We start from the raw sequence: 23072 nt of genomic DNA, 5'->3' as shown, positions 1-23072 counted from the left end.
TGGAAGGAAGGCTGGGATTTAGCTTTTTTTTCCATCCAGATCTGACCAAGGATATTAACCCTTGGGTGATGTAGCATACTCCAAACACTCCTGTGGACAGAGGGACTGTATTTTTGCCTTATGCATCTCATGTGGTGGGAGCAGACATTGGCATATACTTGCGTAAGCCAACATCCAACAGCTAAATGCAGTCACCTGATTGCAGTTATCTTCACAGAATCACAGAAACATTCAGGTTGGAAAAGCCCCTCAGGATCACCAAGTCAAACCAATACCCCTACTCTACAAGGTCCATTGTAAACCATATCCCCAAGCATCCAAATGACTTTTAAACACACCCAGGGCTGGTGACTCAGCCACCTCCCTGGGCAGCCCATTCCAATGCCTGAACACTCTTGCTGGGGAAAAAATATTTCCTAATGTCTGGTCTAAACCTACCCAGTCATGGCTTGAGGCCATTCCCTCTTGTTCTATCACCAATTACCTGTGAGAAGAGACCAGCAGCCTCTCCACAATGACCTTTCAGGTAGCTGTAGACAGTGATGAAGTCTCCCCTCAGCCTCCTCTCTTCCAAACTAACCATCTCCAGCTCCCTCAGTCACTCCTCATCAGATTTATTCTCCAGGCCCTTCCCCAGCTTTGTTGCCCTCCTAAGCACTGACTCCACCACCTCCACATCCCTCTTGCATTGATGTGCCCCAAACTGAACACAACACTCAAGGTGTGGCCTCCCCAGAGCCAAGTACCAGGGGACAATAACCTCCCTGCTCCTGCTGGACACATCTGGTTAATGGACACCCTGTGCCATTCGTGCTCTGTACAGCATGGTTCTCTGAACCCCCAGCATTACACTGTCACTGCAGGTCTCTGGTACAACAGCATGACAAGTTAAACAATAAATCAGTGGAGATTTGCCCTGGGCAGGTGCAGGCCCTGTGGTGAGAGAAAGGAAGAGCCCAAACTGGGCTCCCTCACATGGCAGAGTCCTGCACTAGGCAGGTTTGTGCTCCTTTAGCTGTACCAGCAGCCAGTGCCTTGATAGGATCTTGGCTAGACCTCAGCCTCTCTGCTAATGAGCAGCCCCAGGGGAGAGCAGAGCTCTTCACCTCTCCCATGATCTTGGAGGCAAATTACTCAGGCTTCAGAGGCTGCCTGGGGAACTTTATTTTTAGAGGATCCTCTGAATTATTCATGGAGCATAGGGAGAGAAGGTGGCACTTTATAGGAAATCGTAGTGTGGGGCTGCATCAAGCCCTTCTTAACACAGGCACTAGGGAGTCCATCAAGCACCTGCATGGACAGCAAGACCACTCTGGAAGGAATTGGGAGGGAAGGTGTGCTCAAATACACCCTCCAAACCCACATCAGTTCCTCAAAGCCAGCTTCAAGTTTAGCTTAAAGCACAGAGAAGCTTAGAGTGCAGCCATAAAGAGTCACTAGATGGGGACCAAAAAGCTCAAGGTTCTCTTTGCCCAGTGGCCACCAGCCCAATGTAGAGCAGGGGTAATCCCCAAGAACCATGGTGCTTGGATCCTACTCATCTGGGCACGGTGCCTCCAAGAACAAAATTGCCAAGGAGGAACCCAACAAGGCATAGCTTGAAGCAATCCATCCACCAGCACTCCCCTGGCTCCCAGGGGACCTCACTCAGCAGAGTGCCTGCACAGCTGGGTGGAGAGGTCATCCCTCAGCACTTGTTAGAAGGGGTCTAGCTGCTACCCACCTGTAGACCCACCCCACTGCAGGATGCTCTCCAGCAGCTGCCATGTAGGCTACAGAAACACAGTATCACAGTATCATCAGGGTTGGAAGAGACTTCACAGATCATCAAATCCAACCCTTTACCACAGAGCTCAAGGCTAGACCATGGCACCAAGTGCCACGTCCAATCCTGCCTTGAACAGCTCCAGGGACGGCGACTCCACCACCTCCCCGGGCAGCCCATTCCAGTGTCCAATGACTCTCCCAGTGAAGAACTTTCTCCTCACCTCCAGCCTAAATCTCCCCTGGCGCAGCCTGAGGCTGTGTCCTCTTGTTCTGGTGCTGGCCACCTGAGAGAAGAGAGCAACCTCCTCCTGGCCACAACCACCCCTCAGGTAGCTGTAGACAGCAATAAGGTCACCCCTGAGCCTCCTCTTCTCCAGGCTAACCAATCCCAGCTCCCTCAGCCTCTCCTCGTAGGGCTGTGCTCAAGGCCTCTCCCCAGCCTCGTCGCCCTTCTCTGGACACGCTCAAGCATCTCAATTTCCTTCCAAACCTGGGGTCCCAGAACTGGACACAGTACTCAAGGTGTGGTCTGAGCAGTGCAGAGTACAGGGGCAGAATGACCTCCCTGCTCCTGCTGACCACACCATTCCTGATGCAGGCCAGGATGCCACTGGCTCTCTTGGCCACCTGGGCACACTGCTGGCTCATGTTCAGGCGGGTATCAATCAGCACCCCCAGATCCCTCTCTGTCTGGCTGCTCTCCAGCCACTCCGACCCTAGCCTGTATCTCTCCATGGGGTTGTTGTGGCCTGCACCTGCACTTGGAGCTATTGAACACCATCCCCTTGGACTCTGCCCATCTGTCCAGGCGGTCAAGGTCCCACTGCAGAACCCTTCTGCCCTCCAACCCAGCCACATCGGCCCCCAGCTTGGTGTCATCTGCAAACTTGCTGATGACTGACTCGATGCCCTCATCCAGATCATCTATGAAGATGTTAAAGAAGATGGGACCCAGCACAGATCCCTGAGGGACACCACTAGTGACTGGCTGCCAGCTGGATGTGGCACCATTCACCACCACTCTCTGGGTCCGGCCCTCCAGCCAGTTCCTAACCCAGCACAGAGTGTTGCCATCCAAGCCATGGGCTGACAGCTTAGCCAGCAGTTTGCTGTGGGGGACAGTGTCAAAGGCCTTGCTGAAGTCCAGATAGACCACATCCACAGGCCTCCCCACATCCACCAAGCAGGTCACCTGATCATAGAAGGAGATCAGGTTGGAGAGGCAGGATCTGCCCTTCCTAAACCCATGCTGGCTGGACCTGAGCCCTTTGCCATCCCTTAGGTGCGCTCTTATCACCCCCAAGATAACCTGCTCCATCAGTTTCCCTGGCACTGAGGTCAGGCTGACGGGTCTGTAGCTCCCAGGTTCCTCCATCCGACCCTTCTTGTGGATGGGCAGAGGTGGGCAGACAGGGAAGAAATCACGGCTAGGAAGTCCTTGCAAAGCTCTTGTTCATCTGCTCAAACAGGGCAGAGGTGGACATACAAGTAAGAAATTGTGGCTAGGAAGTGCTTGCAAAGCTCTTGCTCATCTGCTCTCCCAGGGAAATGACCGAAGAAATGAGTTTGCTACGAAAGGTTAATTTCAGGATGGTTTTTACCCTCCAAGCTACACTACTTGGAAAGGTTCACCCCTTCTCCAACCTCCTTTCCCTGCTTTTGCAGAGATAGGATACCTCCCAGATGACTCTCAGATCTATATACAGTGATCTGGGCTTTGGAGCAGCAGATCCATCTCAGGGTGAACAGGAGCATCCACTGGGCAGCACTGATTTTTCCCTAAGATGGCATCAAGCTTACAGGTTTTGCTCTTAGACAGAAGTTTCATGTCAGAGCTTCAGGCAAGCTCTTCCCACCTCCCTAAGCAGAGCAAGATGTAAAAGCTCAGCCATGCCAACAGACTCTGGGCAGGGAGGTCGAGGTGGAAGAGAGGCCAGAGACAACCCATGAGTCAAAGAGCTCAGACAAGGATGGCAATGGAATAAGTAAATATGTTGCTAGGAGACACCAAATTTGGGATCAATAATTCATGAGATCTCTGCAATAAAGTGAATAACTTAGGGGAGTGGGAGGGAAGGGGACAAATGGGGAAGAGGCTGTAAAGCTTCCCACCCAGCCCATGAATTGGGGCACAGAGCATAGCACCCAAAGAGCCAAGATAGAGCTATGAGTGTGCCCAAACCAAAACCATCCAGAAAAGCAAGCAGCCTGCTCTCACAGGTCCCCTGCCTGCACATCACACCAAGGCAGCACCCAGCCTCATGTGGATGAAGAGAAAGACCTGAGGCTTCTCATCATCAACGTCTATAAGTGCCTGAGGGGTGGGTGTCAAGCAGATGGGGCCAAACCCTCATCAGTAGTTTGCAGCAATAAATCAAGGAGTAACAGCTACGAACTAGAACATAGAAGGTTTCACCTCAACATAAGGAGAAACTTCTTTACAGAGAGGGTGACAGAGCAGTGGAACAGGCTGCCCAGAGAGGTTGTGGAGTCTCCTTCTCTGGAGACTTTCAAAGCTTGCCTAGATGCATTCCTGTGCGGACTAGCCTGGGTGATCCTGCCTTGGCAGGGAGGTTGGACTCAATGACCTCTGGAAGTCCTTTTCAGCCTCTAATATTCTGTAACTCTCCATGCCTGGAAGAAACATTCAAGATGCCAGCTCAGCCTGGCCCCTTCAGCATCAGCAAACCCCAAACAAGGCTCAGGAAATACGGTCATCTGCTTCAGGGCTGTTCACCACTTCAGACTCGTCTAAATGACTGTACATTTGCCAAAGTGTTTCTCCTTCCCCAAAATATTATGGTTTCTAAGTCATAACATTAAAGAGATGCAATCCTGAAAGGCTCCAGTGACCCATTAGAGATGTTTCATTTAGAACTCGAGCTAAATTCAAATGAGAAGGGTAAGCACCGCAGAACAAAACCAAAGTGCTCTCTTTCGAGTTGATTTGAGTGCTTCATTCAACGTGGAATAAGGAGGGGGGGTTATTTATTTATTTTTTAAATCACAGCTCTGGTCACTGAACCAGTAAGACAAATCAATTTCTGTGCAGATTGCTTCTCTGAATGCATCTCTGCAAATGAGCTTAGGGAGGTAACTCAGCTGATAACACATGGACGTTTGGATGCTTCCCTCGGTAGGAGTTCAAGGCTTTGCCCAGCCTTTCAGGAGACAGGACCCCAGTCTGACATCCAGTTTTTCCCCCTCGACTACACAACTCCATGTAAGCTTCCCTGTACATAATTGCTGAGTTTGGAAATCGTGAACCCACTGGAGAATGGACCAACTCCCTTCCCACAGGAAAGATGTCCTTGGAGAGGTCTCAGCACCATGTACTTAAGCATGGGGGGGAGCTGGGAGCTACTAAACCCACATCTGGTTTAAAAAAAGATACCGAAGCTAAACCAAGAAGGGAAAAAACAAATCTCCTACCCCCTCCTTTAAGAAAGCCCAGTACATTGAGTGTGCTGGGAAGATCTCGGGTAGCTCCATAGACCCCCACTATTCATTAACATTCAAGAGGAAGGGCATTGTTTGGAACAGCCTCCACTCCTCACAAAGCCAGAAACACAATTGGGAGAAAACAACCAGAGTTTGATTTGTTCTGAAATGAAATGACTTTGGGCAGGGATGGGTTCCAAAATTGCCTGGTACTACCCAAGCAGTAAGAGCTAAATGAATGAGCTGTTCAGTGAGCAGTGAAGAGGGTTGCTTTCCCTCCCCCCCCCTCCAAACAGAAACATCCTCTTGCCACTGGTGAAGATTCTGTGAACAAGGAGGGTCAAACATCACTTCCAAACGCAGTTATGTCCTACTGCCAGGCTTGGGAGCCCTCCCAGCAACAAGGCTTCCTGCACTTGCAGCTCTGAGTTGGGTGGTGGGGGGGGTGGGAAGTGCTGTGGGAAATGGAGAGAAATTAATTACTTGAAGCCTGGCAAACATGCCAGTGACCTGAGAGGGTTTCAGTAACAGAGAAACCAATTCCACCCTAGCTGCAATATTACATCCTCTCGCTGCAGGCTTTATAAAGTGCTGGGCCCTGAAGAGCTGACCTTTTCTTCTGAATGTGTTTTTTGGGGATAGAAGCTCCTTGCAGGAGACTGAGCATAAATTAAGCAAAATGTGTACTGATGTACTTTTGGATCCAAGGAGACTGGGGAATGATGTGACGGGAACACCAATTTGCATGGCTAACAGGGCAGAGAGGGCTGTGCACAGGGAGAAATTCACACCCCCCTCTTCTCCAGTCTCCCTGTCCACTGCTGCTGGCACAGGGGCTTGTGAGCATCACCGAGCTGTCAGAGGTCCTCAAACGTGGAAATACATCAGCTCCCAATTTCTAAAAGGACAAAGCTCAGCTGATCTCAGCATCCTTTTCTTGCACACACTGTGTGGTTGTAAGGCACAGTCACATTACAATGATCTACAGGATCTTTTGCTGGAGCCTTGCCACATCTTGGCTGGGTTCCTAGAGGAGCTTTCATGCCCTGCAGAGGCAAAGACTTCAACATTCTCTGCCTACACTTCCCTCTTTGCCCGTTAGACCCCATAGCCCTCCTCCCTGGACGCATTCCTTGCCACGCTGCAGGTAGACCTCCCTCGGTGTCACGTCTTGAGCTGCCGGAGCCGTGCTTTGCGGTGCACTCGGTGTCAAGCGGTGGGGGTTTTACTTTCACAACAATAATTACTTCACAAGGTGCTTGTCAGTTACGGTGCTCCGTGGTAATCAAAACCTCCACTTTGAAAACGCAGGGCGTGTTCTCGGCTGGTTCTGCTCTGCTCTGTGTGGGAAGATCACTCATTCATGGCTCTGTCTTGCAGCCAAGTCATGACAGATGGGTGGGCTGGAGTGAAATTCAGGACTCCGTGACTCATGAAATCGCTCCAACAGCATGGGGGAGTTTCATTCTCCCTCCCAGCACCCAAAACCGTGGCCTGTGCAGCATCCCATCTCCTCAGGAGGTGTGGTTGTCCTCTTTGCAAGTTCTGAGCCAGGCACCCCTCTGCATCACACCTCTACAGCCCCTCCTGAGCAGGGCTGGGGGCTGCAGAGGAGCCCATCTATCTCCAGGACAATAAGGAATGGGAAGACATCACTGGTGATTCATCCCCATTAAGGGGACAAAAGCAATCCTCACCTGCCTCACTCGGTAGCTGGCTTCATTAACCCCCAGCTCCCTCCGTCACTGGATCGATCATATGATTAAACTGCACGTCAGCACTTGGCACTCTCCTGGCGTGGACCCCAGCAAGCTCCCATGCAGATGGCCTGACAGAGCTGTCTGAGCTCAGCCAACCAAGCCATGCCCTAGAAATCCTTCTCTCAGCTCAGGGGAGGTCTGGAGGGTCTGACACAGGATGCTGTGATGGTTTGCACACTACAAAGGTAGCCACTACAGCAACTTGCTACCAGAGCTGGAAGACAACTGCACCACACCAGCAGATAGTGACACAAACCCGAGGATCCACAGGCAGCCACATGCCATGGCCATTTCACCACCCTCCATCCCCAGGACTATGCGTGAACACCACTGCCTGCTCTAGCTCCTTGCAACCCTGGAGATGCTTGTGTGAGCTGAGCATTTCCAACAAGGCATGTATCCCATGGACCCAGCTTTTCCAGTCTTTGAGTTTGAAAGTGGGGGGTTAAAACCCCAGCTCTCCTAAAAACCATGACTGCTGCTATGGCCTGTCTCAGCGTCCGCTGAGTGTTTGCCAGCAGGATGGAGAGAGAAGATGTTTCCTGATCAGCTAAACCTTCAGCCACTTCGGCTGAGACAAAGGTGCATGCAAAAAGTCAAGCAGGAAAATTGCTCTGCAGAGCATGCCAGCTGAAATTGGTGCACCGAAAGCTGCAGCAGGAACGTGCCCTGCAGCGACACAGTGCATGACCTGGGTGACAGGTTTCATCCTGAGGAGGGAACTGCCTGAAGGGCAGAGATTGCTGGGGCAGAGGCAGCGCACATCTTAGCTGTGGGAGCATGTAGCAGCTCCCCTCGCACCGTGTAGGCGCAGGGATGCAATACTTGCTCCCATCTCTCCAGGACCAACAAGAAGCAGGCACATAAGGAAGCCCAAGGAAGCAGGGCAACCATCTGACAGAGTGCCAGGCAAGAGCCGCTGAGTGCAGCAACAGCAGCTCTGCCACGATAGCTAATGCATAATACTGCAGTTGTCTGGCTACAGGTGCCTGAATCTAATTAGATATTTCAGCATGATGATCATTTTAATTAAGTAAAGCCAACTGCCTCTGCTGGATGTGCTACTATCCAAAATTCCCAGGCAAGTTTCCACCAGTGTCTCCCCAGCCCCGAGGTTCATTTCCTCTGCTTTGTTAACAGTCAGTTTGAACAAGAAGCTGATTTTATCCGAGGTAGGGCACAGTAAAACCAGGTCTCAAAAACAGGCAGGAGGCTCCTGAGGCAGCAGAGATGGGGTATGAAATGTACGTCAGGGGTGGTGCACTCAGGACTTTGGTCCAGGCTGGGTCTCCCACCCCGCTGACACAGGGGAAGTCTTTAACCAGCAGCTCCAGCTGTAGTGGTTTTCCAGCCACAAAGAGGCTGTTTGGAATCTAAACCAGATCATGTCTTTATGTGACAGTGAGAAGCAGCAGGAGTTAGAAGCACGAGACACACACTGAGAGCACAATTCCCTCCTCTGCTGCAACTGATGAGGAAAAATCAAATAAATTGCCAAAGCGACAGCTTTAAGGACTCAGGGCAGTCCAATTTCATTAGGGGCTAAGCCCTTCTAACATGTGTGATACATCTTACTTAATGTGTGTACTTCCACTGCATACAGAGCCCCCCCTCCATCACTAGACAGCAGATTGCAAGGGACCCCAGGAGCTGCATCATGTTTTGGAAGGACCACCAGGATTTACTGACTGTCCCACACAGCCTTTGATCAGCATACCCACTTCAAGGTTCTCTCAAACAGAGCTCCAAGAGGCTTTGCCCCTTGGTTGTTCCCTCCCAGGGAGAGGGGCTACTCCAGTAGGTTAATACACATGCACCCATCATTTCCAGACGTCACAGCAAGAAGCAAAACATTTTTCTCAGCTACAAACTCACCATGTGCTCTTCCTACAGCATCCCAGAGCTGGTGTGAGGGCCTCCAATCAACTTCTGGTTCTTCTTGAATACCTGTGAAACACCCCTAGCCCTGCTCCCAACCCCTAAAACCATCCCATTACCCTGAAGCTGCCTTTTTATCCCCCAACATGCCTACTCCTGGCTAATTCCCTTCACCTGGGTTGGCCCTCAGAAGCCTCCCAGTGTTGTCCAGGTGTTCTCAGAAGTCTGCATGGGCAGGGCTTGCCTTGAGATCCATCCTTTACAACCATGGAAAGCCATCACAGGTCTGGAAACAATTGGGATGTGATTGACTGGTGGGCTAGGTGCCATTGCAGTCCTGCAAGAGATTTCCCAGGCAGGAGACATAGAATCATAGAATCAACCAGGTTGGAAGAGACCTCCAAGATCATCCAGTCCAACCTAGCACCCAGCCCTAGCCAATCAACTAGACCATGGCACCAAGTGCCTCATACAGTCTTTTCTTGAAGACCCCCAGGGATGGTGCCTCCACCACCTCCCTGGGCAGCCCATTCCAATGCCAATCACTCTCTCTGGGAAGAACTTCCTCCTAACATCCAGCCTATGGCACGACTTGAGACTGCTTCTGCCTAAAGAGTTGTGCCAAATGGCTCCTCCTGCAAACCTCCATCTTCCTGAGAAGGAGAGGTGGCAGCTACAGGAACTCAGATCTGTCAGCTTCTGGAGGAATAAATGGTCCACAGCTAACAGTTGCTTCAAGAAATCAGACACAACAACAATATATGGAAAGCCCACATGCTTAAAAGGAAATCATTGGGGCTGCTTAATTTGTGAATCCAACCCTACTTAACTTTGTTTTAATTACTCCCATAAAGCCAGCAGTTTCAAGCACACATGCAATATTGTGAGCAGATTCAAATCTAATTAGCTGCGTTCACGTTAATTAGATTCATTGTGTATTTGATGCTCAGCTTTTCCTTCAAGTTTTATCTTGGAACATAATTAACCCAAATTTAGTGCGTAGTTAAGGCCAGCTCTGTAGGAAAGGCTCTGCTCCAGCTTTCCCTGTGGACAGTCCCTTGGATTCAGCGCCTGGGGTCCGTAAGGGATGCGGGGAGCTGGTTCTGTAGGGAATGCAGCAAAGTGGTGGCTTGCTCAACCCTCAGAGAGTTGTGATTTGGGGCTCCAGAGGGACCTGAAATGCATGAAGGAAACATGAAGCTTAATGAGTCAAGCCAGCACAGCCCCATAGCGACAACCTCAAGAGAGATGCTGGTGCCTCTGGGTGATACACAGGTGCTGGGCACCAGGACAGACCCCGTTCTAGCCCTGCCCATGGCCACTCTGTCTCTGGCAGCCTTGGAAAGCCTTATGCCTCCCAAACACCACCTTTGGCACGTGGATCTGCTTGGTCCTGCTCTGCGAGCACAAACAGTAAAGAGGCTGAGTGCCAAGAACAAGTGTGAGGTTTCATTGGAAAACTGGAAGGTTTTGGCTATAAACCTCTCATGTACTCCCCAATAAACACATCCCAAACATTTCTCACCAGTAACACCCATAATAGTATCATGCTGGAACCAAATGTATCCATGAAGAGGGAGAAACGAGCCTGAGGGGATGAAGGGCAACGAGCCTGAGCAGAAGATAATTCAAGGAGAGTCCCAGCATGAAGCTATCCAAACCACAACCAAGGAGTCGAGCATCTGAGCTAACCAGACCTGGGGCTGGTCCCTTGTGTTTGACCTCCAGATGGTGGAGGTACACGGCCAGGCAGAGGTGCTGTGTTGGGGGCACGATGTCTCCATGAGCAGAGAATGACATCGCTTTTGGGAAGGATGTCACGTGTAAAGCCTGCTTGGATCTATTTTAAACAAGCTATTTTCTCCCTATCTTGATTTCACTGGCTAAATATTTGCTCTTACAGGACAGTGGTAATTAGATTAATGTGTATTTTTTGGTTATTTGAGAGCAAATTTTGTAGTCACAGAGGTTTGTGTGCTGTGCATCACAGAATCACAGAATGTTAGAGGTTGGAAGGGACCTCCAGACATCGAGTCCAACCCCCCTGCCAAAGCAGGGTAGTCCACACGAGTGGGTTTTGAAAGCCTCTCTGGGCTGCCTGTTCAAATGCTCTGTCACCTTCGCTGTAAAGTTTCTCCTCATGCTGAGCTGAAACCTTCTGTGCTCAAGTTTGCATTAAGTTTGCATGCCTGCAACCTCCAAGAAGCAGCAATGTTTCCCCAAGGCTGGCTGGGAGAGGCTGCAGAGGAGATGGAGAGGATGGAGGGGATGAAGGGGATATAGAGGAAGGAAGGCATGGAGGATAGAGGCAATGGAGAGAATGGAGGGATAGAAGGGATGGAGGAGTCAGGGACTGGCACTGTTGATAAGGAAAGGCAGAGGCTGCTGCATCACATTCCCAGAACATGGTTCCCATGTGTTGCTGCCCAGGGCCAAGGAAAACCACTGGCCAACTATCTTAGAGAAGAACTTGGACAGTTGGATTTGCCTCTTTTACCCCTCAAAAAAGGAGGAAAAAACCTGATGAAGTGCTTGGTTGTGAGTCCCCCTATATATGCTACAATTTCCCCTGAGCCCTTTTGAGATTTCAAGCAAGAGAATTATCGGTTCTGTTGAAAGGGAAATGTAAAGCCTGGTGACAAACCAGTCACAGCTGAAAGTCTCCCTCATCTGAGATTCCAGGAAACAGCTTCTTGCATAATGGTAAATGACATTGCTAATTTATTTGGTATTTCCAAGCCACCAAAAACTCTGAGGAAGTGCTATTGTGTTGACACTGACACAAAATCACCAGGACAGGTCATTCCTGCTTTTCAAAAGAGCCAAGGGAGGAGAAGAGCAGAGACCCTTGGCTTGTGCAGCTCTGCATCCAGAAAATCAAGGCGGTGCTGAGAGGAAGTCTATTCCTGGGTACCATAGAATTGTAGAATCAGCCAGGTTGGAAGAGACCTCCAAGATCATCCAGTCCAACCTAGCACCCAGCCCTAGCCAGTCAACTAGACCATGGCACTAAGTGCCTCATCCAGGCTTTTCTTCAACACCTCCCGGGACGGTGACTCCATCACGTCCCTGGGCAGCCCATTCCAATGCCAATCACTCTCTCTGGCAAGAACTTCCTCCTAGCACCCAGCCTATACTTCCCCCAGCACAACTTGAGACTGTGTCCCCTTGTTCTGTTGCTGGTTGCCTGGGAGAAGAGGCCAACCCCCACCTGGCTACAAACTCCCTTCAGGTAGTTGTAGACAGCAATGAGGTCCTCCCTGAGTCTCCTCTTCTCCAGGCTGCACACCCCCAGCTCCCCCAGCCTCTCCTCATAAGGTTTGTGCTCCAGGCCCCTCACCAGCTTTGTCACCCTTCTCTGGACACCTTCCAGCACCTCAACATCTCTCTTGAATTGAGGAGCCCAGAACTGGACACAGGACTCAAGGTGTGGCCTGACCAGTGCTGAGTACAAGGCAAGAATAACCTCCCTTGTCCTACTGGCCACACTGTTCCTGATCGAGGCCAGAATGCCATTGGCTCTCTTTGCCACCTGGGCACACTGCTGGCTCATCCTCAGCTACTATCTACCAGCACCCCCAGGTCCCTTTCCTCCTGGCTGCTCTCCAGCCACTCAGTCCCCAGCCTGTAGTGCTGCTTGGGGTTGTTGTGGCCAAAGTACAGAACCCTTCACTTGGCCTTGCTGAATCTCATCCCATTGGCCTCTGCCCACCCATCCAGCCTGTCTAGATCCTTCTACAGGGTTCTCCTACCCTCCACCAGATCAACACCTGCTGGGCAGGGGCTAAGCATCTCTCTGTAAAACATCTTTGAAGGACAACTTTATCTAGAGTAAAGGAAAAGGCAATGGCTTTAAAAATATTGGGGCTTTTTACATAAGCAAAGGGCTTGCACTTTTTTAGTTCTTTGACAAGACAGTCCCTCCACATTCTCTTTTTGGGCTTTTTTATTGTTGTGGTGGATTTTTTCTTCCCTTTAATATCTACAGTGATACCTACTGGAGTTCAAGGTGTTTGGCTGCTGACAGATTGGTGCTGTCAAAGGGAACTCCTGCCAGCTGGCACCTTGCAGGCAGCTTTGGCTCAAAGAGAGATAAACGGTGGCTGTGGGTGGCAGTGGGGAGCTGGAAGGGCAGGCAAGAAGATACTCTTATGACAAAAAGTCAACCCTTTGCAAGGCAAAGATTGAGATTTCTGGTGTGGCTGGTACTCTGCTCTTTTTGCTGATATTCTCCCCCTCTTCCAACCTGGTTGATTCTATGATTCTACTCTGTTCTAGTGAGACCCCACCTGGAGTACTGCATCCAGTTCTGGAGCCCCTGTTACAAGAAGGATGTGGATGTGCTGGAGAGTGTTCAGAGAACAGCGACGAGGATGCTCAGAGGGCTGGAGCAGCTCTTCTATGAGGACAGACTGAAAGAGTTGAGGCTGTTCAGGCTGGAGAAGAGGAGGCTCCCAGGTGACCTTATTGTGGCCTTTCAGTATCTGAAGGAAGCCTACAAAAAAGCTGGGGAGGCAATGACAGCACCGGGGGGAATGGAGCAAAGCTGGAGATGGGTAAGTTCAGGATGGACATGAGGAGAAAGTTCTTCAGCATGAGAGTGGTGAGAGCCTGGAATGGGTTGCCCAGGGACGTGGTTGAGGGCCCATCCCTGGAGGTGTTTAAGACCAGGCTGGATGAGGCTGTGGCCAACCTGATCTAGGGTAGGGTGTCCCTGCCCATGGCAGGGGGGTTGGAACTAGGTGATCCCTTCCATCCCTGACTGATTCTGTGATTCTTTTCTATGATTCTATGTTCTAGGAGGCTTCTTTTAACTAACCAGAAACCTCCACTTATCAGCCCTGAAGGCAGTGGGCTGAGGGCATGGTTGGGCTGGCAGATGAGAAGTCTGTGGGGCTCAGTCTCTCCTTTGCTGGGGAGCAGAACCACACCTCAGGGCAAGCCCAGCATTTGTGGCCGCAACTGCATGGCTCCTAACCCACCCACAGTAGCCAGCAGACAGACTCAGGGCAGTGCTTCTGGTGGCAGTAATGAGGGTGAGCAATCAGTGGAGGGACCAGAGAGCATGACTGAGCTGCATGGCAGGAGAGGCCTGGGAGGAGATCTAGTGCTGCTGGTCCCTATTTGATGCTCTCTTCTGAGCAGCCTTGTGGCCTGACTCCCCCAGCCTGTCACTCAGATGACCACTGAGCCCCATCTCACTGCTTCCACCAGCCCAATGACATACGCCAAGCCCAATACAGCTTCTTCTACAAAGTTCAAACAAACTCCATGAGTTTGACCTTTCCTAGGCCAAGAAAAAAAAAAAATAGGAAAAAAGTCTTTGGTCTGTTGAGAGAAGCAGTATTGACAGATACAACAGATGTGGCAAAGCATAATAGAGTTGGCAGAGCATCTTTTGATACAGTCAAAAGTCATTGAGTATATAATTAGACTCATAATTTGGATTTCTGAATGAAAGAAATCTCTGTGCACTTCAGCAAATCCTTGACTCTCTTGGTTTGTTGTAGGTTTTTTTTCACTTAGACTTTTCCAGGGGAAAAAAAGTGTTAGAAATGAAAGTGAAATTCATTTCATTCCAATTTCACAAACTTAGAATCATAGAAACATAGAATCAATCAGGTTGGAAGAGACCTGCAAGATCATCCAGTTCAACCTAGCACCCAGCCCTAGCCAGTCATGCTTGTGCATGCTACCATGGGACCACCTGCCTGACTGCTTAGCTTGCATCGACTGAAAGAGCATCGTTCTGGACCCCCACGCCTGGGACTGAGCTCTTGTCACCTAACACACGCAGGAGATGAGGGCTTCCTGTTGTGACAGATGATGCTGATTCAGACCCAACCGCAGCCTAGCAGCTCCTGGTTTATCAACAGCAGCCATCAGTTCAGAGAAACCGGCCAGGCAAGGCGGGGCTCAACTCTGGAAACCCCCTACCACACCGAGCATGCCCAACACAACCGGACAGTGGGCCTGGCTAAGCAGAGCACTAAGTGGTTCTCATATTCAGTGAGGCAGCCAGGCAAAAGAAGAGAAGCTCCAACCTGCGGATGGAGCACTTCCCACCCACTCTCTTCAAATGGACTTTTGGGATGCTGAATGACCCCGGGCAGACCTTGCTTCTCTTTGTGTAGTGATATTTCTTTCTTCTCTTTCTCTTTCCTCCCCTGTCTCTCTTACTCTTTCCCTCTCCTCGTCCCTCCCTGTCCTCGTGTGTGTATGTCGTGTGGATGCAATTAAACTAGCCTGTGTCTTTGACACCGTTTGTGCCTTAATTCTGTGCCAAAGAATCTGAGCCGCCCTACCTAGGACTCCTCCAGACTGGGACACTCAGCGAGGGAGCTGGGAGGCTGGATATTAGTTCCTCCGTGTGCAAGGGCACTCACGGAAGGAGGAGTGGGCAGGAGAGCTCAGAAGATGGTGGCAGGAGGTGGGCAATGTGGGCAGTCCCCAGCAGGCCGGTGGGTAGCAGGGAGGTCAGGTAGTTTCAAAAGGACATGTGATGGTCTGGGGAATGAAAAACCAGCTTGCTGGTGTGGGGTAAAGGGAGAAAGGCAGACGTGGCGTAAGGCAAGTTGTGCAGGAAGGTGATGCTGCCCTTCCCTGGCTGTCACAACCGGGTGCAATCTAGCCTCGGGCCATTCGCAGCATCTCTTCCCTTTCTGGTAATAGGATTGTGGAGCTTAGCTACCTTTGTGCGATAATGACAGCTCACCCCAGACTCTTTCAGGCATGGCTGCTTGGCTGCCTAAAAGCCTGGAAAGCTGCTAATGAAAACTAATTCCTGTCCAGAGCTGTGGCACTCGGCACACCCTGGGAGGGCAGACAGGCTGCACGCAGAGCCACCCCCTCTGTGCAGGCTGCCCATGGAGCTGCCAACTTCCACATCATGAGTGGGGTCCTTTGGGGACAGTAGCCACTTACTCTGCTCCTCTGCCCCATGTTCTGCTCTTGAAAGGCTCTCCAGCACAGCCCTCCAGGGTTGCAGAACCGGGGTACTGATCACAGCTGCAGAGCCCTAGCAAGGAGGGCACCTCTAGCAGCAGGGGGCTTTTTGTCTCTCAGAAAAGCCTTAGCAAAATCAGGGGCCAGAGCATTTCTGGCTAGAAATAAAGAAGATGTGAGTGTACAAAAGCCTTTGGCATTCCTACACCTGGGGCCTGGCATCCATCCTGACCTCCTTGCAGATGCCCACAGAAAAACTCATGTTTTATTTAGTCCTCTTGGCCTTCTGAAGCAGCATTTCCTCCTCCCCCGGCTCTCTTCCCACCCAGCTGTTTCCCTCTGCCCTCCTTCCACACAGGCTGATGCTTCCCTGGGCGCCTGCCCTCGGTACCTGCTCTCCCTGCCACAGGAACGCAGTGCCACAGGCAGCAGATCTCTGCCCTGTGAATGCTGCTGAGTCCACAGAATGTTTTGGTAGGTTTTTTTTTGTTTCCAAAAAAGAAGATGAACTCTGCAATTGTTATCCTAATGGATGTGACACGTTCTCCACGTACTGACACACAGCATATGGCGCAGGATTACATCCCTCTGAATGATTCATGCAGTTCATCACTACCGCGATTATCTGTGTCTTTGCAGAGCTGTGGCTTCTTCATGCAGCTATTGGCGACCTCCCCTTCCCCACGGTCCCTTCTCAGCTCCAGCTGCTATGGCATTTTCACCCTTAGGTGGACATCAGGCAGCTTTGCCCATTCTCCTGGTTGTCTCCAGCTCATCTACTCGTGCAATGAACCCAGCTCAGAATCACAGAATTAATCAAGGTTGTAGCCAGGTGGGGGTTGGTCTCTTCTCCCAGGCAACCAGCAATAGAACAAGGGGGCACAGTCTCAAGTTGTGCTGGGGGAAATATAGGCTGGATGTTAGGAGGAAGTTCCTGCCAGAGAGAGTGATTGGCATCGGAATGGGCTGCCCAGGGAGGTGATGGAGTCACTGGCCCTGGAGGTGTTGAAGAAAAGCCTGGCTGAGGCACTTAGTGCCATGGTCTAGTTGATTGGTTAGGGCTGGGTGCTAGGTTGGACTGGATGAGCTTGGAGGTCTCTTCCAACCTGGTTGATTCTACGATTCGGTAAGTTGGAAAAGACCTTTGAGATCATTGAGTCCAACCTATCACCTAACACCTTCTAATTATCTAAACCACGTCACTGAGTGCCTCAATCAGTCTCCTTTTAAACACCTCCAGGGACGGTGACTCCACCACCTCCCCGGGCAGCCCATTCCAATGCCAATTAGTCTTTTTGTGAAGATCTTCTTCCTAACATCCAGCCTAAACCTGCCCTGGCACAATTTGAGACTGTGTCCTCTTGTTCTGTCACTGGTTGCCTGGGAGAGCATGAGAGGCTCCTTGCCTTTTAACAACACCTTTTGACTTGGCCAGGTTTTCCCTGACAGCATCATTGTGATGAGGCCACTAGGCTTGGGGGCGCACATTTCACAGGAGAGACATCTGGGGCAGGTTACTCATGAGAAGAATTTCTTCTACAATCACAGTATCACAGTATCACAGTATCATCAGGGTTGGAAGAGACCTCACAGATCATCAAGGCCAACCCTTTACCACAGAGCTCAAGGCTAGACCATGGCACCAAGTGCCACGTCCAATCCTGCCTTGAACAGCCCCAGGGACGGCGACTCCACCACCTCCCCGGGCAGCCCATTCCAGTGTCCAATGACTCTCTCAGTGAAGAACTTTCTCCTCACCTCAAGCCTAAATCTCCCCTGGCGCAGCCTGAGGCTGTGTCCTCTCGTTCTGGCACTGGCCACCTGAGAGAAGAGAGCAACCTCCCCCTAGCCACAACCACCCCTCAGGTAGTTGTAGACAGCAATAAGGTCACCCCTGAGCCTCCTCTTCTCCAGGCTAAACACCCCCAGCTCCCTCAGCCTCTCCTCGTAGGGCTTGTGCTCAAGGCTGCTCACCAGCCTCTTCGCCCTTCTCTGGACACGCTCAAGCATCACAATGGAAAATTCCTTCAAGGAAAAGGCGTTCATTGAGATGCAAATTCACCATCCTCTCGCCAGAAAATAAACCCATTTTCCCCGCACGAAGCTCCAGTAACCTATTTGTCAGGCTCCGCTCAGCAGCGATATCTCCAGCTCCCCGGGAAAATCAGCACGCATTAGGACGGGAGCAGAGAGCAGCATCCTGGCCTTGCTTGTCCTTGGGACATGCAGAGAAGAATTAGTACCACCCAACTTTTCTAATTTACACAGGTTTTTTTTCTGCTGGGGAGCTGGTCAGCAGCACATGGATCAAGAGAGCCTCTTGGGGTGTTGCAGGCCATGCTGCCTGCTATCTCTGCTTGCCGGCGGGACCGTGGTAAGCAAGCCCACAGACCAGTGTGGTGGTGGGCTAGCCACGAGGGTCTCCAGATGATTCAATGTCAGTGTTGTGTTGGCATATAACCTACAGACCTCAGGGGTGACCTCATTGCTGTCTACATCTATCTTAAGGGAGGTTGTAGCCAGGTGGGGGTTGGTCTCTTCTCCCAGACAACCAGCAGCAGAACAAGGGGACACAGTCTCAAGTTGTGCTGGGGGAAGTATAGGCTGGATGTTAGGAGGAAGTTCTTGCCAGAGAGAGTGATTGGCATTGGAATGGGCTGCCCAGGGAGGTGGTGGAGTCACCATCCCTGGAGGTGTTGAAAAAAAGCCTGGATGAGGCACTTAGTGCCATGTTCTAGTTGACTGGCTAGGGCTGGGTGCTAGGTTGGACTGGATGCTCTTGGAGGTCTCTTCCAACCTGGTTGATTCTACAATTCTATGATTCTATGCAGAACCCAATTTTATTCATTTAACAGCCAGCAGAGCACACACCTACACATTAGCATAATTAGTCAAGGACAACCCACCACATCTGCATACATACATGCCTTGTTATTCTCATTAGCAAAGTCCCCATTACCTATTCCTTCTGAGATAAGCTGGCCAGTTGCTTGTGAGAACCAAGGTCTGTTATTACAAGGATCTGCCTGTTGTCATTTCTCTTCACTCTGTTCCCACAGCTCTCCTGCACCTGCACCCCACAACTCCTCTGCATTCTGCGTTCCCACATCGGGGTATTTCCCAAGCAGTCTGCTTTAATGGGTAGACCACACGGCAGCAGCATGCACAGCCTCACGTTAGGGGAGGCAAGGTAACGACACTATATACTGCTCACTAACAACCAAGAGCTAATTATCCGATGCATTCCATGGGAATGGAGCTGATACCAAATCATTTAAGATACTACAGACAAAAAAGCTCTGTTAAGAAAACGTTGTTCAGGCGGTGAGTTAAGCACTCGAGAGCTGGGAAAGGGCAGATTTGTGGCTGCTGCACAACTCCAATTTTTGCTCCATGTGCAGTGGAATGAGAGAAAAGCCCCAGGAGAAAGGAGTAAGTGATCGTTTAACTAAACACTGCATCGTAATGTAAATGGGGGCAGCAGGAAGGTCAAACTGACTGCCATAAAAGTAGCCTCGCCCAATTTCTGCAACTTGAGCTTGCAGCCTTCTAACACAGGCTCCGCTGAAACCTCCCAACTTCTGGGTTTAAGTTTTCCAACGACTAAAAAAAAAACCCAAGGGAAAGGAGGGATGATGTGCTGAGCCTTCCCGTGTGTCCTGGGGTCCTGTATACCCCTAAATTCCTCTCCCTCTGTGGTTTGAATGGGAGAGGAAAGGCACGAAAAGACCTGTTTCTCCCCCACCTCGCCCTGCAGGCGTTAAGGGGGTGAGCAAGGGGCTCTTCTGGCACTAGGGGTGCCCGTGCAGTGCCCGCGCTGGAATCGGGCTGGGATTGGCTGTGGTCTTCGCGCCCAGGCAGTGCTAACTCTGCTCTTTGTCTAGGGAGGGTATAAATATTGGGGGACTTCCTGCCTTGGGGTTCCCACCTTACAGTTCTCCCTGCCTGAGCGTTGGTGCCTGCCTGAGACTTCTCCCCCCCGCCTGGATAGATGCTGCAGAAGGAGCCCCTGGCACTCTGCTCCGAAGGACGGCTTCACCCATTAGCACCCTTTATGCAGGCTCAATAGCCCTTAACGATGCTCTGGTGGCTTCTGAAAGAGAACCGGAGAGGACAAGCAGCTGGACCGCCCTTCTTTCAACCAGCCTGGCTCGCCCGTGAGTAACTGGCTCAGCTTTATTATTAAGGGGAAACGCCATAATTTAATAGCTAAAGGCTTTTCCAACTTCTGACTTCCAAAATAGTCAAATTACCTATGGTATCCTTGTAGATCTTCTCAATCGAAACTGAATCTGCTAATTAAAACTGAATTAATTTCTGTGTATAGTTTTGGGGGTAGGTTTTCAGGAAAATAACTCTATTTTTATACCAAATCCCTGACTCGGACACATTAATTCCCTGCCTCCACAACACCCTGTCTTTGCCTTGCCGAGCTGATTGACTCACAGGGTGAGGAGCAAGGCCAGCAGCTCCACTCCTTGATTGACTTGAGAGCTTCAGATGAGGTTTTGGATTAATAAACCTCAGCTGACAGATCTACCTCATCAGACAGAAGTTCTTGTTATCCAAATTGCTCCTCTGCAGCTCTGGGCCTGAATCATTTGTCTCTTTCTAAACCACATTGAAAGACTATCAGTTGCCTCCAGAGCCTTTTCTGGGCAGTTTGTTCTCCTGAGGCTGTGCTGCTGTCTGAAGCCTCCCTGCCTGTGATGTGCATGGTGCTGGAGTCACAGTATCACAGTATCATCAGGATTGGAAGAGACCTCACAGATCATCAAGTCCAACCCTTTACCACAGGAGCTCAAGGCTAGACCATGGCACCAAGTGCCACGTCCAATCCTGCCTTGAACAGCTCCAGGAACGGCGACTCCACCACCTCCCCGGGCAGCCCATTCCAGTGTCCAATGACTCTCTCAGGGAAGAACTTTCTCCTCACCTCGAGCCTAAATCTCCCCTGGCGCAGCCTGAGGCTGTGTCCTCTTGTTCTGGTGCTGTGCAACCCTTCTTTCCCCCCACCTGAGACCTCTCCTCCTCAGTGAACATAGGGATCAGCAACGCACCAGCTTCTCCTGCAAAGCCTAGAAGGTGCCTATATGCCATCTGCAGAGAGCAATAGATTTACCTCAACTGTACCCTTATTAGCCAACAGTCTGAAATGCTCCCAGAAATCAAACAGGCACATTCTAGGCATTTGAAATTAAATACAACCCCACTTTGCAGCTGCCTGGGCTTCTACAGCTACAGGAAGCTGTTGTCTTGCTTGTGCAGTCTCCAGCTGTGCTTTCCCCATACAATCCTTTGGTTTCCAACCATAAATTGCACAGCAAGACTGTGGCCTCATCACAGCCCTGATAGGTTTGGATATAAGAGAACATTTCAGGGTATCACCAGCTTCTGGCAAAAGCTGCAAGCCAAAGCAGCCACCAGAAGCCTGTCCAGAGCTGCTGTTTTATATTTATCTCTAGTAAATACTGTTCAGCATCCTTAACTTCACTTTAAAATGAACTGGGAAGTAGCTCCCCCAGCAGAGGAGCAAGAACAGTAATTAGCAGTAAAAGCAAAATCCACCAACAGCCAGAGTGGGAAAACAGACAGCAATGAATGTGAAGTGCAGCAAATTGATCTAGGAAGCAAGAGTGATGAGCAGAACAAATCCCTGGTCTGAGGGAGCAAGAAAACAGCAAAAGAGACTCTTAAAGCTCTAAAGGATGACAAGTGATGGGGAACTGGGGATTGTAAACCCAGAGCTGTACTAATGTGTATAGGTGGAAGCATACAGTAACTACTCCGAGGTTTCCTAAGAGGCACAGCCAGTCACCACTCAGGCATGCCCCAGCAGGAGCAGCCATGTGCCCCCAGTGCTCCATGAGCTCCTGGATCACATCCCACCATGTCCCAGAGGTGACGCTTCCTGCACAGCCAGCAGCTGCCAGCTCCTCTGCACCAGCTCCGTGTAATTGCTCCTGCAGCTATAAATAATCTTTATCTCCCTCTCTGCTCTCCCCATGACATTCCCCGCGATGCAGAGGCATGGCTTCCCCGTGGCTCAGCCCCTGCTATCGTGCCTCTGCCTGTCCCTGGGGTGCTGGCATGTCTCAGGCCAGTGGCTGAGCAGTGAGGATGGGCTGGGGACAATGGGGAAATGGTTTTGCTCTGTCTCTGCAGCTGTGCAGAGATGTGTACCAGCCACACACTGTATCCACAGTGATGGATCTGGAGAAGGGGGAAGGAATTTCAGGGAGGGAGACTTCTTAAAGTGATTTTTGTTTGCAAAGGGGGGAAAGAAAAAGAAGAAAGAGGAAAAAAAAAATGAGACAAGTGAACGTTTTCTTTTCCTTCCTACTGATGGGAGCAAGGAGGGCTTGTGGTGATTTGTCTCTGTGTTTTGCTTGTCTGGAAGGAAAGTGCTAAGAGGCTGCTGTGCTTTCACCAACTCCTCTCCTTGCCACAAGAAGTCATCACCTAACTCAGACGATTGGTGTCCCTCTGTGGGCAGTACCTGCCTTCCCCTGGCACCACCAGCAGCAGGAGATGCTGTGCTAGGGGATGTCCAAGGGATGAGCAGAGAGGTGCCCAGCACTCATTCTCCCAAGGCATGCCAAGTCTTGGCACCTTGGGGGCATTTCTCAGCTGTGGCTGAGCCCAGACCTGCAGAAGTATGGAGTGTCACCTGGATGAGCTTGGCCACCTCCTTTCAGGCTTCAACAAGGACACATGCCAGGGAGCCCACGGGGACAAGCAGCTGATAGCATGCATGAAGAAACCTCTCAGTGGAAACATTGCTCTCCAGAGAACCACTTCTTCAGCAGCAGTTGTGAGACTCAGAGCCATTTTTTCCCCTTCCATTTAAGGAGACACCAATAAAAACAAGCACAAAACGACGCCGTGGTTCCATTTTTCAGCTTAGAGGAATGTGGGAATTGCACTATTTTCTAGGAAACTCACAATCCAAAAGCTCAGGCTTTGAAAAAATGAATATTTCCTCCTGAAAACAACTTTCATCATTATCAGATGGGGGGGAAAATGCTCCACAAGGCTTTCTACAGACAGTCTCTCTGCTCTCGGGGAGCATCAATTCCTGCTGGGTGCCAAATCTGCTCGGTGTTGCCCTATTGAGAGCATCACCCCATGTGCTCTCTCCCTGGACACCCATCCCTGTCTGCTGCCCACCCACCAGAGCATCCCAAACTGTCTGTTAAGTAGGAGCTAATTGAATCCATTCGCAATTACCTTTTCCCTGGTTCTGCTTCCACCCTGGAAGGCTGTGCTGTTTAGGCTGAG

The 23072-nt window shown here is 50.7% G+C and overlaps 2 long non-coding RNA genes across 2 annotated transcripts; one reads left to right on the top strand and one right to left on the bottom strand.

Moving 5' to 3' along the window:
* Window positions 1–4751: 4751 nt before the first annotated feature.
* Window positions 4752–8934, bottom strand: LOC135177849 (uncharacterized). Its single transcript, XR_010303196.1, has 2 exons — window positions 8844–8934; window positions 4752–6548 (listed from the first exon to the last, which is right to left on the bottom strand). It is a non-coding gene; the product is annotated as an uncharacterized LOC135177849 (long non-coding RNA).
* A 10313-nt stretch (window positions 8935–19247) lies between these two features.
* Window positions 19248–22697, top strand: LOC135177848 (uncharacterized). The gene is made up of 2 exons (XR_010303195.1): window positions 19248–19948; window positions 22192–22697. It is a non-coding gene; the product is annotated as an uncharacterized LOC135177848 (long non-coding RNA).
* Window positions 22698–23072: the final 375 nt, after the last annotated feature.

Source organism: Pogoniulus pusillus, chromosome 8, assembly GCF_015220805.1.
Source record: "Pogoniulus pusillus isolate bPogPus1 chromosome 8, bPogPus1.pri, whole genome shotgun sequence".
In the NCBI taxonomy this organism is placed as follows: Eukaryota; Metazoa; Chordata; class Aves; order Piciformes; family Lybiidae; genus Pogoniulus; species Pogoniulus pusillus.
This window is presented reverse-complemented; position numbering and strand designations above follow the sequence as displayed.